This window comes from Podarcis tiliguerta (genome assembly GCF_965153285.1).
Source record: "Podarcis tiliguerta genome assembly, chromosome: 1".
NCBI lineage: Eukaryota > Metazoa > Chordata > Lepidosauria > Squamata > Lacertidae > Podarcis > Podarcis tiliguerta.
The window spans coordinates 87472525-87488872 of record NC_139534.1 but is presented as its reverse complement, the minus strand read 5'-3'; the positions used below and the strand labels follow the sequence as shown (position 1 = coordinate 87488872).

The window sequence follows — 16348 nt, the reverse complement described above, 5'->3', positions numbered from 1 at the left end:
AGCATTCCACAACCAGGGAGCCATGTTCTCATGTTACCACCCTCTGGATCTCTAGTGGAGGAGGGACATGAAGAGCATCTGATGATGATTGCAGGGTCTGGGTTGCTTCATTTGGGGAGAGGTGGTCCTTGAGGTATTGCAGACCTGAGCTGTTTAAGGCTTTATAGGTCAAAACCAGCACTTTGCACTGGGCCTGGAAACTAATTAGCAGTCAGTGTAGTTGGGCCAGGATTGGTGTAATATGCTGGAAGCCTCTTGCACCGGTGAGCAGCCTGGTCACCAAATTCTGCACCAGCTGAAGTTTCTAAACCAACCAGAGCACAGACGACGGAAATTAGGGTATCCCTTTCCAGATAGAGGCACAGCTAGGCCACCAGCCGAAGCTGATGGAAGGCACTCTGCACCACTGAGGCCACCTGAGATTCAAGTGACAGCAAAGGATGCAGGAGTATCCCCAAGCTACATACCCACTGCTGCAGAGGGAGCGAAACCCCATCAAGAGCAGGGAACCTTCCATCCATCCTGTCTAGAGAACTGCCCACTAACTGAGCCTCATTCGTATCTGGATTGAGCTTGTTTGTTGGCTCTCATCCAGTCTATTACCAAGGCAAGACCAAGGTGTTTCATGTTGTAAGGGCCAGGGCCTTTTCAGTACTGGCTCCGATCTGGTGGAACGCTCTGTCACAAGAGACTAGAGCCCTGCGGGACTTGACATCTTTCTGCAGGGCCTGCAAGACATAGCTGTTCTGCCTAGCCTTTGGTTTGGACTCAGTCTGACCCTTATGTTTCCCTCCCCTTATGTTTTTTTTGATCTAGGGGCTACTATTAAAATGAGGCTGCATTTTAAATTGTATTTTAACCCATATTTTAATAAATTGGTTTCTCCCCACCCCACCCCCATTATGTTTTTATTGTAATTTTACTGGTGTTAGCTCCCTCTGGCCAGGGAGGTCAGGGTATAAATAAAAAAATTATTTTTTATTATTATGCCACCCTGTGGTCTCCATGAAGGTTGGTATATAAATATAATAAGTACTACTCAGAATTGTTTTAAAGATTTTCTTACACATCGAATCTGAGCATATTGATTTCAACTGTACAGCAGAGCAAGATGTCTTCAAATACAAGCAGGTTGTCATTATAGATGTGCAATTAATTTAATTTAATTAAACAAGTAATACCACGATACAGTTTCTGTAAAACGAAAGAGAGCATTATTTTTAATCAAATTTAGAATTTGTTGGAAAGAGTTGGAGAACAACACTAAGAGTCCCAAATCAACTCCTTGCTTGTTGTCAGTCTCACCAATTTAGCAGGATTTAAATCTGTGACTGAAGAATGTTGATTAATCACACCACTGCACCAATCTTCATAGCCTGATTATTGCACTAGCGAAGAACAACATTGAGTTCAAAGTCACTTCATAATTTCTAGTAAACATCTAAAATATGTAGATGGTGGGAAATGACCACAGTAATGGAAGACTTTAATTTTTGTATCTATAATGGAAGCATTTTATTTCCTGCTACTGCAGTCTTTAAAGCTCATATAAAAAAATGCCAACATTGAGTAGATAGATCCTGAAAAAGATGCCAATCAATATTGAGTAGATATATACTGAAATAATGGAACATGGTTTAATTCCCTTCATTTCCTCTCTCATGTCTCCCACCTTTGGGCAGCAGCTGGAACTCCTCATTTATACCAGATTAGCATTCCATTGGCACTCTCAGGAGCTGACTGTTTGTTTCCATAGCAACAGCTCTGCCAGCTAGCCTGCAACTTGTGCAAAGAAAAAACTTAAATCATGAAATCGCAACCAGCCATTCCTCTGTCTTCTCAGATTCTTTTCTACTGAAGTCAGGTAACAGTGATTAGCATCCTAAGCCTGTTAAACAGAAAATTAGATGATTACTCATATGCAAAGCTGTACTACATCTTCCTACTAGCTGTATCAAGCTCAGTTGGCAGATGGCTAAAGCTTCCTAGTAAGTAGAAGTAATGATGTCAAAACCTCTAAAGAACAGCACGTAAACTATCTGCTCTATTTACGTCAGTTATCTGAGACCACTTAATACTGACTCGGGTGAAAATTCACTTTATGTGATAGGCAAAAATAATAATAATTGTAGATTTAATTTAAAAGTGTAAACTATCAGGTTCACTTATACTAATGCTGTGTGCACTTTAGAAAACCTTGAAGAGTGGACTGCTTAACAGTTCAGCTGATTTACTGGTCTTCCAACCACCATGAAAAGATATCCCCACTATTCATTTCCTGTGAAGCTTATTCACAAAGGGGGGAAAAGAGTCTACCCACCTACAAAGTAGTTCTAGTTTCTACAACCTGGAGGATCAGACATCAGTTTCCTGGCACAGGTAAAATGACAATTTCAATGCCACCTCTTAGAAAATGCAACTAAGTGTTATAGGTCTCACTTATAAATATTGTGAACCCCATTTTGATTGGCTCCAAAGCAGTGTTAGAAACTCAGTTATATAAGCTAGGTGCCAAACCAGAGTTACAGTTGCCAAAATGGAATGCCTAGTTGCCATTTTGGGGCCAGTCGGTTCAAAAGTGGTATTTTTCAATATGACTTTTTGCTTCCTGACATTCATTCTGACTGTGCAGATAAAATGTAATGAATACAATTCTACAGGATGTGTTGCTAGTGTGTGAAAACAGTCAAGATCCAAGCATCCCCAGGCATGCACCTCCAGAGGGTGGAGACGTCAGGCACCATCCTGGAACCTAGGCATCTTCACTCGGTTGCAAGTGCTGATAGCCATGTACAAAATGCACATGGCGAATTTTAAACACTGTTCCAAAGAACAACACACAGTGATTCATGAACACAGTGGCTTTTCATACCCCAAATCTTGGTACAGCCTTTCATGTCCTCCAAAAATCCACTTGATGATCAAAGGGCTACCAAGAGTGGTTACAGTATGGGACACCAGGGATGGGGGAGAATTGACAACTTCTCTATGAACAAATGCAAGAGACACCTCAGATCCAAACCTTCTTCCAAAACAGTTCAACATCATGGTTAACTGTTCCTTAGCTCCTGGCAATTTGCTTCTCTGGAACCTCCCCCTTTGGAATAAAAATTTGTTTGTGCCACACAGAATTTTATATTGGTAAGAAATACATTGGAAAACAAAAAGAAACAATTCCTAGCAGTGCTAAAACACATAGAACACAACTACTTTATAATATGACCATGAGACATCCAGAAAGTATAAAAGAACGCAGCTACATAAGAACATGAATCATTCTCAAAATATAATTATAAACAAGCCTCTCACATATGTACCTTAAGTATTATACAAACTAAATGAGAGGTGGGAGCTTGCTTTTGCTGGGTAATCTCATTTATATTGGGTCTAATGTGAGATAAACACTCTCATCTCCACACCACAAAGAAGCCTTTCTCTTTTCTGATCTTTCATAATTGTCAGAGTTGTAAATCCCTGTTCACAATATGTCGTGGAGAACTGTAGAATAATAGCCCATGCTCTTGAAGAGAGGCATGGATAGTGTTTCTGATCATAGATTTTTTTTTTTTTAAAAAAAATTAATACTAACTATACTGCACTGAAATGTTTAAATGTTTCTTTGACTGTCCTTGAATATTCCTACCACACTTGCTATCCTCTCCGGCCACACCTGTGTGGTGCGCCACATCCTTTAAGAACCACTGTCTTAGGGGGATGAGCAAGTGCTACTCTTACTCTTGCTTGACTTTTGCTGCAGCTTTCAATAGCATGAACCATGGAATCCTCCTAGATTGTCTCTGCAAGTTGGGGGCACAGTGTAGGAGGTTCCACTACTTCTGTGATCATTTCCAGACAGTAAGCACTGGATGACGGCCTTTCAGCTCCTTTGAAATTGTGTTGTAGGATGCTGCAGTGCCCCTTTCCCAAATGCTATTTAACTTCTATATGAAGCAGCTGGGTGCAGTCATTAGGTGATTTGGGTCACAGACACAGAGTCATCAGTATGCTGATGACACACATCTCTATTTCTCTGTAACATCTGAATCAGGTATTACTGCACAAGTCCTTGGCCAGTACCTGGACTTAAGAGGTGGGCTGGAGTGGTGAATAAAAAAAACCTCACTCCTGGTAAGATCGAAGTCCTATGTGTGAATAGTTCCTAGGTCTGATCAACTGCATGTTCAGGATGGAGTTGAACTACATCTGAAGAAGCAGGCTGTTAGGCTAAGAGTACTTCTCGATTGCTGATGCTGAAGGCCAAGTGTCTTCAGTGGCTAGGAGTGCTTTCTACAAGCTTTGGCTGATATGCCACAAATGGCTACAGTGATATATGCAGTGCAACCTCAAGACAGGATTATTGCAATGCACTCTTATGTGTGTCAATTCTTGACTAGAAGTTGCAGTTAGTGCAAAATGCAGCAGCCAGATTTTGTTGAAACAACTGCATGGGCGTTGGGGCAACTATATGCTGTTGGGCCAGGTTTAAGGCATTTTATTTTATAAAGGTTCCCCACCCCGTTGAAGGTTAAATTATACACTGAAACTACAATCATATGTAAGATTTTCCTATATAATTCTCAAATGCCTCATGGCTATCACAGCCCAGAACTGCATTAAATCTGAGCTATTGGAGCACCTGATGGACCTTGAGACCACAGCCTCCTCAGTTTGTAATCTGTAAAATGGAAGTAATGGCTTAATTCACAGAACTATTTGTTAGAGGCATGGGAAAGGTTATGGAATGGAGGAATAAAATTTACTGCCTGTAGCGCATTAAAAGTAAATATTATGAAAATGATGTATAGGTGGTATTTAACACCAACTAAACTTGCTAAAATATATAAGACAAAAGAGAAGAAATGCTGGAAATGTAAAGAAAAGAAAGGGAATTTCTATCATATGTGGTGCACATGTAGTAAAGGCTTACTGGGAAATGATAAATAATGAGTTAAAGAAAATGTACAAAAGTACATTTGTCAAAAACCCAGAAGCATTCTTATTGGGTATAGTAGCTGAAGAAATTCCAAAGAAAGACCAAAAACTGTTTAGATATGCAACAACGGCAGCAAGGACTTTGCTAGCCCCAAAATGGAAGCAACAGGAATTACCGATTGAAGAGTGGCAGACGAAGATGATGGAATACGCAGAGCAAGCGAAGCTGACCAGGAAAATCCGAAACCAACGCGATCAAACTTCCCAAAAAGACTGGGGCAAATTTATACAATATTTGAAGGACAACTGCAACCAATTAACAACACTAGCAGGACTGACTTAAGAAGACTTGTAAAATTTCCGATGTATACCTTTTTACACAAATATTTTAAAATGGGGCAATAGAAACGGATGAAATGTAAACAAATGCTATGACATAGAAAGGAATTATGGTAACCATGAGGCGGGAGGGAGGGAAGTTGATTAGCCCATATGAGCAAATAATAGTGTTAAAAAATAAGATTATATTTAAATAATATAAAATGGAAAATTAATAAAGTATTATAAAAAATAATAATTCACAGGACTATTCTTAGGATAAATGAAATAGGAATTATGAACCACTTCTCAACTCAAGAGACTAATACAATTGTTAAGAGGATCATAAAGCAATTTATAACCTGGGACATTCCTGAATATTTTAGGGTTTTACAAGAAAGAGACCATCAATCAGTTGATGATGTCAGCTAGGAACAGTAGGATTCGGCTACTCCCGTTTCAGGCAGGAGTGGTTATTGTTAGTCATCACTTTAGTTTCATTCCATTCATTTTACACTTACTAGAACTTTGAGAGCGCAATGACATCAGATTTCGCAAGCTTCAGAGACAACTATTTCTCTCATGACATACCACATTTTTCAGTGCACTAGATGAAGCAGAATTCTCTTTATAACATGGGAGTTTCCAGTGCCATCGTTGCTTCAACTGCACATGGGAAGCCAGTTTTGACTTACCTACCAGAGTGATACATAGCTATGTCATTTATGTTTACCATTTGGCTGGAATTAAGATAAGAATTCTAAGTGTGGTTTTAGGAATGCTGCATTATCAGCTGAAGAGAAGGTTAAACTGAGAAATAAAAACACAGCCTTTTCTTACTTTTTAAGTCTATCGTTTAGTTCAGTGGGAGTTTGATGTCTTAGCATAGCCAGTAAAGGCATTTGTTAAGCAGTAGGAGATTCAGTGAAGTCTACCTGACTTCAGAAAAATAAGCAGTTCTGTGTTTCTCTTTGTGATCTTTCTAGAATCATATATGTATTACCTTAACTACGAAAAGGTATATGAACCTATCAGTTAAGGATTTCAGCAAGGTCAGCCAAAACCTGAACTCACCAAAGACTTGACACTCCCAAGCGGAGAAGGGATAGATGTTTTTGAAGTTATGCTTGAACTCTGCAGTCCAGCATGGCTGAAAGGATGAGGCCCCACTTGCATTACCCAGTTCAGAGCTGGGAATGAAAGGTGGGCCTTGTTCCCACAATGAGCTGGAAGGAGTACTAGGCAACTCTAAAGTTCAATGTAACATCAAAGAGAAGATCTGGCCCAAGAGGGAACAAGTCCTTCTGAGGCCAGCATGGCAAAGACAAACTGCTCACTAGCTCTGAGTTGAGCAGAAGGAAGGAAACTCATTCCCATGGGCCTAGCACAACGTCGGAGTGAGTCCTTGCCCTATTCAGGGTGAGGTTTTCTTGGTCTAATGGCAACCGCAACATACTCAAATGACATATTTTCAGCATTGGAAACTTTTCTGTAATGAAAATTACACCTAACATTTTCTGTTATCTTTTTTTCTAAAAATTCATTGTTTAATGATATCAGTAGTATAATGAATAGATATAATACCAGTCAAACTGATCAGCACCAAAGTTTTAATTAATTAAATTTTATGAAGTATCCCCAGGAAACATTTCTCTCTTTGACAGTATTCCTATAAAACATCTCTCTCCCTCACCCGTCCCCCTTTCTCTCTCTCTCTCTCTCTCTCTCTCTCTCTCTCACACACACACACACACACACAACCCCCCTACCCAAAATCAAGCTCAGAATTCACATGTGCCCTAAGTGAAAGTTAAAATTTTGTTGAAGTAGATTAGTGGAACATATAATGCACACCTCATGGGGTGTACCAGTTTTAGCCTGTTAATAGTTCTTCGTAACTTTTTCTTTAAATTTAGATAGCATAAAATAAGTGAATGTCTGCTGTTGAATCCTCATGTCTTAGAATTTACCCTAATAACTAAGATCCTAGAGACCCTACATGCAGTGTTCTTACATTAGGCTCCTCAGTCCAGTAAGACGTCACAAGACCTATGATATATTAATTGGAAAAGTATGTCCACTGCACCAAGTCTAACTTAGAATCGTAGAGCTGGAAGGGACCCCAAAGGTCATTTAGTCCAACCTCTAGCCCTCTAATGTAGGAATCTCAACTAAAGCACCCCTGACAGATGGTCATCCAAGTTGCTATCATGTGAACAACAAAACCAGCCACAATGTTCCCAAGGAGCTTGGTTTGGGTGCCTGTATAACCACAACTTGAGAAAGCCACACAGGGAGCCTCATGTGGCACTGGATGTGAGATAGAAGCCATGGCACCCAATAGCACAAACTGACTGTAGTTAATTGCTGCACAGGTTTAGAGGGTATCCTGCATGACGACAGCGTTTACTTGTGGCATGAATGATTTGATTGAATTGGAAAGCAACATATAGCAATGCATTGCTGTTTTCCCCAACCTGGAGGGCTCTAATTCCCATCAGTCCAAGTCAGCATGGCTAATGATGAGGGATGATGGAAGATGATGGAAGGCTGAGGTACAGGATCTTTCTTGTTCACTCCAGTGTGACACTGTTTCCAGTATGTGGAAAGACCCAGCTTCAAAGCAGTGTACCGTCTGATTGACAATTGCAAGTCCCCTCTTTAACTCATATGAAGAACCAATCATGCAGGCTGAAAAAAAAAATATGCATGATCTGCCACTAAAGATGTACCTTGCGTTTTGAGAAAATCCTCAGGGCAACACAGAGATTGAATTGGTTGCACCCAATATATGTAACAGAAGGACTGTGTCAAGCTAAAATATTATCCTTCAGATCCAATGTAGCAAGCAGACACATGAGCCTCCCACAGAACACATCTGATAAAGCAGGACCTATTGGTAAATTTCTAAATGTTTTGTAGCCAACTTGAGTTGTATTCAAAGTAGTGCTAAGAAAGATGGCCTGTTAGCACAAGGATTTCTACTTGTGCAGCAAAACTTCCCTTTCTCCTTCCTCTGTGTGCCCCATGTGTTCTAGGAGTTCCCCACACACTCTGGAGCAGATTTGAGGAAGGAGCAGTAGGAAAAAGGGGGGGGGGAGTTCTGTTGCACATAAGAGTCCTTGCACAGAGAGGACCCATTAGTTGGGTACTGCTCCAGGTGTCTACAATCAAAGTACAGTAGTACCTAGGGTTACATACGCTTCAGGTTACAGACTCCGCTAACTCAGAAATAGTACCTCGGGTTAAGAACTTTGCTTCAGGATGAGAACAGAAATCACGTGGCGGTGGCGCGGCAGCAGCAGCAGCGGGAGGCCCCGTTAGCTAAAGTGGTGCTTCAGGTTAAGAATGGACCTCCGGAACGAATTAAGTACGTAACCAGAGGTATCACTGTAGTTCCTGAAAGCATGAATTCTGCCCATCCCTGCCCCTATGTTCCATTGTAGAATGCTTTCTTTGCCCATGAATATGAAATACATTTGTTAAAAATGACACCCTATTCTGTGCAAGACAAATTCAAAGCAGCCAATACAATTTAAAATCAAATTAAACTGAAATCTAATAAAGTGGATAGCAAATAGCAAAATATCAGCAACATAAATATTAAAAGGACCTAACTAAAATATGCCCACTGAAATAAAACTGGCTTAAATGTGCACTTTAAAAGCAGGCAGTGAAGGAGCCAGAAACCTGCCTAGGAAGACGCTTTCATAATTTGGACATTGCAATAAAAAGTCCTGTCTCTTCATCCCCAAATAAACAAACCATCAGTGGAAAACCACAAGGACTTAGAAAGCAGAGCCAAGTTCTTCAGCAGGTTCAGACTGGAGGAGAACAATTCCTCTGAACCTCAGCCCAACACAGGCAGCTTACGTTTCTGAAGACCAAAGTGGGCATTTTGAATTGAGGTTGGCAAAAGTGATGTCCAGAGAAGTTGGTACATAACTGGCATTGAATTATCAGTCCTGCTAGCCCCAGACAACAAGCCTGGCACAGCATTCTGGATCAAATGTAGTTTGAAGTCTGTCCTCAAAGGCAGTCTCACGAAGTGTAGTATATCCAAACGAACCGGAGCTGGCCTGGGAATGAATGACCATGTCCAGATCTAACTTTAGGAATGCAAACAGCTGGAATTCCAGTTAAAATTGATAAAAGGCACTCCTGTTAACTGCTGTTACCTGCACGTTCAGAAATGCAGAGGGATCAAAACTGCAAATTGATTGACGGTGCAATGTGGGGCTTTATAAAATGCATTTCAAAATGTTGATTGGATTCAGAATCTGTATCAGAGTCATGCTCATAACCCTTCATTCCAAATTTGAATTACAGTATCTGTAGGCTTCCTGCAAATTCTTCACTACACCTCAGGTCCCCAAAAGTTGGGCTTGTCATGAATATCTGCTGAAAACTGATGGGATGCCTCCTGCCACAGGGTAGAGGGCGTGAGGCAACAAGGTCTGCCTGCCTTGTGAGTGCTCAGCTAACTGAAGAACCACAGCATGGTAAGAAATTCACAAGATAAGCTTTAACAAGTCAATATACCAGAGTCCAGTTAAGTACTCTCATGCATCAACAACTAATTAAACTGATTGGCAGTAACTTAAACTAGCAAATAATGTACACGTAAGTTTACTTCCCTACAAAATGTTTAACCAGCCTGACACCAGTCAGTTAAGTACAGAGTTTGACCAGCAAGATTTATTTAAAATATTTGTATTCCAGATTTAAGGTTCAATGTGGCTCCTGCAATATGTTTTATAAATAATCAAGAAATTCAGTTTTCAGTAGCAAACATTATTACTAAAGACCAGCCCTCCATTATATAACAAAGTAAGAGGGGGAAAATGGATCTTACAGCTTCTCCAATAAGGGAGGAACTAGTAAGAAAGGTTATGTTCCTAGTTGTTGAGAACTAATGTACTGGTGTTAAATAAAGGTCTTATCAGAGGATGTCAATTAATATGGAGATTCATAAATGGAGGGGCAATCTCTATTGATTCCAGTCCACACAGGGCTTCAAAGGTAAGCACCTCAAATAGGACCCGAAAGATAACATTTCAGCAAGTTTTTAATGCTTCATTTTTTACTATGTTTTTATATGCTGCAAACTGCCCAGAGTGGCTGGGGATATCCAGCCAGATGGGCAGGGTATAAATAATAAAATTATTAAAATTATTGTTTTTACTTTTCATTCTTTCTGCTGAGGCTGGTGGACAACTGCACTGCACTGCACTTGTCAGAGTCCTCCGTGTGCCAGTAGTGGTTTAGTCATGTTGGCTACATGACCCGGAAAGCTGTCTGTAGAGAAACACTGGCTCCCTCGGCCTGAGATCAGTGCTGCACCCCATAGTCACCTTTGACTGGACTTAACCGTCCAGGGGTCCTTTACCTTTTACCTTTGCTAATTTACTTCAGCTGGTACTTAGAATTGGTGGCAAGACAGCAGCAAGATCTGTAAGTTGCCCCTTTCTTTGAATTTTGTGATGCAAGTATTCCCTGGTCAGTGTTAAGTTGCCAGATGACAGATTTGGAACCATAAAATATTAATCTTTTGGTGAGAGGTCACCATCTATCTGCTCTCGGTGTGTTTGCTGTCTCGCTACTGAATGCATTGCCATTGCTGTTTTGGTGCTTAGAGTTGGTGGCAAGATAGCAACAAGATCTTCAAGTTGCCCCTTTCTTTGAATTTTGATAATGCATTCACTAGCAATACAGCAAACCTAAAAAGGGGAGGTGATCAAGCAGACACAGGTAGTAGCAGATGCTCCAAATGCAGCAGCTATCAATCAGGGACATCCAACACACTGAGCACGCACCAGGTTCAGAATCACACTCGTATTTCAACCAGGTGGTTGAGACTGAACTACTGCAGTATATACACAGAGATATACATGCCTAAGGAGCAGCTGGCAGGACACTGAGAGAAGATGGCTAAGTTTCGCCTTGATCAAGACACATGGAATTGATGTCCGCTACAGCAATAAAGGGACACGGGTGGCGCTGTGGGTTAAACCACAGAGCCTAGGACTTGCCGATCAGAAGGTCGGCGGTTTGAATCCCCGCAACGGGGTGAGCTCCCGTTGCTCAGTCCCTGCTCCTGCCCACGTAGCAGTTCAAAAGCACGTCAACGTGCAAGTAGATAAATAGGTACCGCTCTGGCGGGAAGGTAAACGGCATTTCCGTGTGGTGCTCTGGTTTGCCAGAAGTGGCTTAGTCATGCGGGCCACATGACCCAGAAGCTGTACACCTGCTCCCTCAGCCAATAAAGGGAGATGAGCGCCACAACCCCAGAGTCGGTCACGACTGGACCTAATGGTCAGGAGTCCCTTTACCTTTACCTTTACAGCAATAAAGTTGTATCTCATCACATGTGTTTTACTGGATTAGAATGACTTCCATTGACAAATAAATGGTGCTAGATATGAACACTGGATAAAACTGTTAGATCTAATTGCATCTTGTGTACTAAATGAACCATCACAATGGCTCTAATGAGCAAAGTAAGTGATTGTTCCTCTTCAAGTTTGGAATATTTTCCTTGGCACAGCAGCATGCTTCAGACTGAACCGATGCTCTGTTCCAGCTTCTTACTTCTCATTCTATAATCAGATAGTTTTACTGACATATTAGAAGCCTTTTTTTGCTTATAAGTGCTTATATTTATTATAGTGATATTGCCAGTTTTCAATTCCAAATCAAACTGAGGAATTAATCCATCACTATTTCACCATGTCTTGTAGATTCATTTCAGACTATAACTGCTATTGCTATCAGTATTACACTGTCGTCTGTGGAATGGATACATACAAAAACGTAATATGGTGTTAAAACATGGAATAAGTGGCTCAGCTTAAACTCACTTGTGTGCAATCCAAGAAAAGTTAAGTACTTTTAAGTCTCACTGATTTCAGTGGGAGAGATATAAGCACACATTTAGTTCTCCTGTTGAAATTAATGGGACAAAGTACTTAGTTTCAGCTGGAGTGTGTTCTTAGCGTTTACAAAGTTCAGCAATCAAAAGGAAAGCCACATATTTCAAAAGCATCTGCTTACCTCTCTGAAGTTTCACCCAGGTAAGATACTTAATAGTCACTATAAAATTGCTCTAATCCAGAAATTTAAGCTTATTCAGGCAATGATTCACAGTAAAAATAATCAGAAACAGATTTTGTATTTGTAATAACTAGCAAGTGGTATTAAGTTCACATTAATTTATTTAAAACTGTTATAGCACATCTACATGAATTGATTTCTAAGTATACCATTACGTTTGCAAGGCTCCAACTCTTAAATTCATGATGAAGTTTATTTCCTATATGATCTGTGCTTCTTTAATTATCCAAGACTTGTTTTTCATTTCAAACATTTTTTGAACTATTTTGCATCCAGGGCTGACCTGTAGATTAAATTTGTGGTGAACTTTGATGAAAAAAATATTGAACACAATTCTGCCTTTCTTCTTGTTGCCTTTAAAGTCTTAATTCTGACACAGGGAAGCTTAAATTCATACTTCTATAGTATGAATTTTTGAGAGAATGATAGATTAATTACACACCTTAATAAAAATCCCTTTAGCCAATGCCCACCTCCTGTTTAGACAGTCACACAATGAAGTACACCTTCCCCAAATATTTGCATAAAGAAAGCAGATTCTGAGGGACAGGCAATACAAATATGCCATATTAGTGATAATCTATACCTACAACCACTGAAAGGAATATAAATAGAATAAGAATATAAAAATTAAATTGTGACACGATCAAAGGTTAATTGAAAATAAACAAAAAATGATGCCAAGTTTCTGTTTGGGCCCACTTTGGCTGGCTAGGGCTAAGCCAGAAGATAGGTAGGTTTTAATTTTAATCTTTTATAAATATTGTAACACACTGGGCCCACAGGATGGAGCATACTAGAAATTTGAACCAGATTGACTTGTTGCTAGCTGGTGCCCTTTTAAGCTTTAAATGACAGGATAGAATAGGTTGATTCAATGGCCAAAGCAGATCCTTAATACTACTAGCTCAAGAATGACTTATCGACCACCCAGCAGGAGAAAAAAGCCTAGCTGATCACGTCTTAGCTCATTAACTCTAAAGGTCTCACTTAATTCTACTGTTGCTAACCAAGAAACCAAATTTAGAATTCATCTTCTAGCCTCAAAAAAGTTATCTCACCACTATGGAAAAAGATTAAAAGGAAAACCACTTATTTCCCCCCAGAATTAACAGTTTCTTCCAAGGTTGATTCCTACCATAGGTCTTATATTTTGAGCATGAACAATCTTTATTTACCATTAAAAGCAAGCTAACCACACCTACACCATCCTATTACCCAGCCTAGAGAAGTCTAACAGCAATTCAGAAAGACATAAGCAAAACAACTGTTTTGCATTTATGTATCTTTAATATTTAACAGCTGCCTTTCCACTCATTGCTACTTAAGGTAAATAAACATTAAAAATACAATATAAATAACACACCGATAAAACCACCACTCTAATACAACACAAACCATGTATGTATATGACCTATTAAGCATTTTAAGTCACTGACATCAATTAGATTTAAGCCTATGTGCTGATGTCTGTCCCCCTGCAAACAATGCAACTTAAAAGTGCTTAACTTTGACCAGCGGAATATAGGAAATAGCCTTATATCGTGCTAGTCTATTGGTCTGTCTTGCTGGCAACAACTCATCAGAGTTTCAGCCCTATTTGGAGGCACCAGCGGCTAAATCTAGGACCTTTACATGGAACACACATGCCCTAATATTAAGCTACTGCTGTTCCCCTTTGGTTGGCTTGTGGCTGAACTCTGCCCCGTAACTTTAAGTGACATTAGCCGAGCAATATGTTAGCAATGATAGAATCATGTTTTCAGGTCACCTGCTTCAAATAAGAACTCTTAAGTGATCAGTGCCTTTGAAAACCTGTCTCTTCCACAAGCCTTCTGAGTATGTACATCTACAGCCTGCATAGTGATACAGTTATCAGTGTTCTTGTTTAAGTGCAAGTGATTACAGTATTATTTATGCTTAACTGGATTTTTATGCTTTATTGTTGTTTACATTGTTACCCACTCAGATCATTTATGATGAAGGGCAGGAAATAAATTCAACAAATGGTTTGCAATCTTTTTAAAAGCAAACAAACACATTGACTAGCAAGCCTTTTTTAACAGTGTTTACTGCAGAAATTGTTTCTAGGGGCAACACTACTGTTGCTTTCTTCAGTTCAAACTACAGTATTTGAACAAGATTATTTATTTTGCATTTGATAACCAGACACTGCATATTATTTAAGAATATACTATAGCCTTTAAGTGGTTTTTTATTTTTAATTAAAAAGAAAGTGATCTCATATAATCCTCACCTGCATTTACATTTGAGAATACAACTTCCTCTGTAGAACAGGAAGTGAGAAATCTGAAGCTCACTGGCTCCAAAATTTGTGGAACTCTTTCCGTGTTCCTTTTATACGAAGGTTCAACTTCTTAATTCAACTTAGCATTTTCAAATTGAATTGTCAACATATGTTGTCATTCCAACTGAGGCAATCAATACAGAACCACAGAGATGGCATATTTCAGATATTTACTTTCCCCCTTTTCTAAAATCCTACAGAGTTTTCTGAAATATTGGCTGAAAAAACACAAAATATATAGTTATCACTTACTGTTCAGCAAAAGCAAAAACATCTCTTTTCTACACTTGCTGGGCAATATGATAATATACACTGCCATATGTCCTATATACAGTTCCAACTTTCTTCCAAGATTGACCAAAACAAAGAAATTGGGATGGGTGGGGTGTAGACTCAGAGCTTGGTGTTTTAATAATTACAGTCCCAAGATACATTCACAGAGACAAGACAGCTTTATCTACAAAATACTTCAAAAACCCCACTTTCCCGATCAGAGGTTCCAAATGGTATCGCAACATTAACCCACCCAGCACGTAATTCGGAATAGATAGCGTGTTGCCGGTACACAAGGTAATCCTTCCTGCAAACGCCCTCCATGCCGGCAGAGACTAATGGCTTTACAAGGCCAACTCCCCAAACATGGGACTTCCAGCAGGTTGCGAAAAGGGGGCCGGATTAAGCACAGGACACACTGAAATAGAACGTGTGTGAGCCAACAATGGAAATAGCTGCACCTAAAGGAAACCCAAGAGACAGGGATGGCAAAAGGGGTCCTTTGAGGAAGCAGCCCAAGACGCGGGTTACACACAAACTGCAAATACCTGAGGATTAACGCAAAAGAGCGTAAAAGGGGGAGGGGGGAGAGAATAAATGTCAACAAACAAGACTGCCTCTTCAGTTTCTACTCAGGCACGTACACAGAGACAGGAGATATAAACTGGCAGGAAGAGAAAGCACAGAGGAAAGGCGGGGGTGGGAAAGGTCTCGAGAAGTAACCAGCCAGACACGGAGACAAAAGTTCACACACACACACACGCACAGGGGAGGGGGAAGGAGGAAGAGGCTGAGGAAGACAACATGTAAGAGGAGCAGCGCCACCTTCTCCCCGGCACACTCCCCGCAACCAGGCGCCTCAGGAAAGGGGTCTCGGCTCCCACAAGAGCCCAAAGAGCACACACGGGAGAAGGGCTGGGCCACTAACTTTGGGGGCCAACTTCCAACGCGCCTCCCCCCGCCCGCCCGCCTCTCTCTCTCTCTCGGAGACCTGTTGAGCGGCTTCAGGGCTAAGTCAGGAAAAGGGCGTCTCACCTTCGCGTTCCTACTGAAAGCAGCACCGGACGGGGCTCAGCCTAAATAGGGAGGAGGAGGAGGCGCGCGCCCGGCAGCTCCGCTTCTTCACTTGAGGCCCCTCAGAATAACAGACGCGGGCCGGAGACAGGCAGCGAGACACAGCCCTCCCAATTCACCCCGCGCGCAGCCGCCCAGGGAGGAAGGCAGAGCCGAGCACCACAACTTCGGCCGCCGCCGCCGCCCCGCCTCCTGTGCCAGATCCCCAGCAACGAAACCGACTTCCCACGCTGCGCGCATGTGCGCACCAGTTTCTCTCTCTCTCTCCTCCTCCCCCCTAGCCTCTCTCTCTCTCTCTCCCGCCCCATCCTCAAGCCCCTCCTCGCAAGG

The 16348-nt window shown here is 41.0% G+C and overlaps 1 protein-coding gene across 6 annotated transcripts in view; it reads right to left on the bottom strand.

The window, feature by feature from the left end:
• Nucleotides 1-16296, bottom strand: part of PALS1 (protein associated with LIN7 1, MAGUK p55 family member) — a 50192-nt gene extending 33896 nt beyond the window's left edge. The window contains exons 1-3 of one of the 6 annotated variants that reach the window (XM_083456965.1): nucleotides 15980-16262; nucleotides 2321-2370; nucleotides 1673-1888 (exon numbers count right to left, since the gene is read on the bottom strand). The gene's annotated coding sequence lies outside the window, so the exon portion shown is untranslated. Of the gene's footprint in view, nucleotides 1-1672; nucleotides 1889-2320; nucleotides 2371-15979 lie in introns of all 6 variants that reach the window. The other 5 variants (XM_083456964.1, XM_083456966.1, XM_083456969.1 and 2 more) reach the window with 5 other exon arrangements.
• Between the last annotated feature and the right edge of the window lie 52 nt (nucleotides 16297-16348).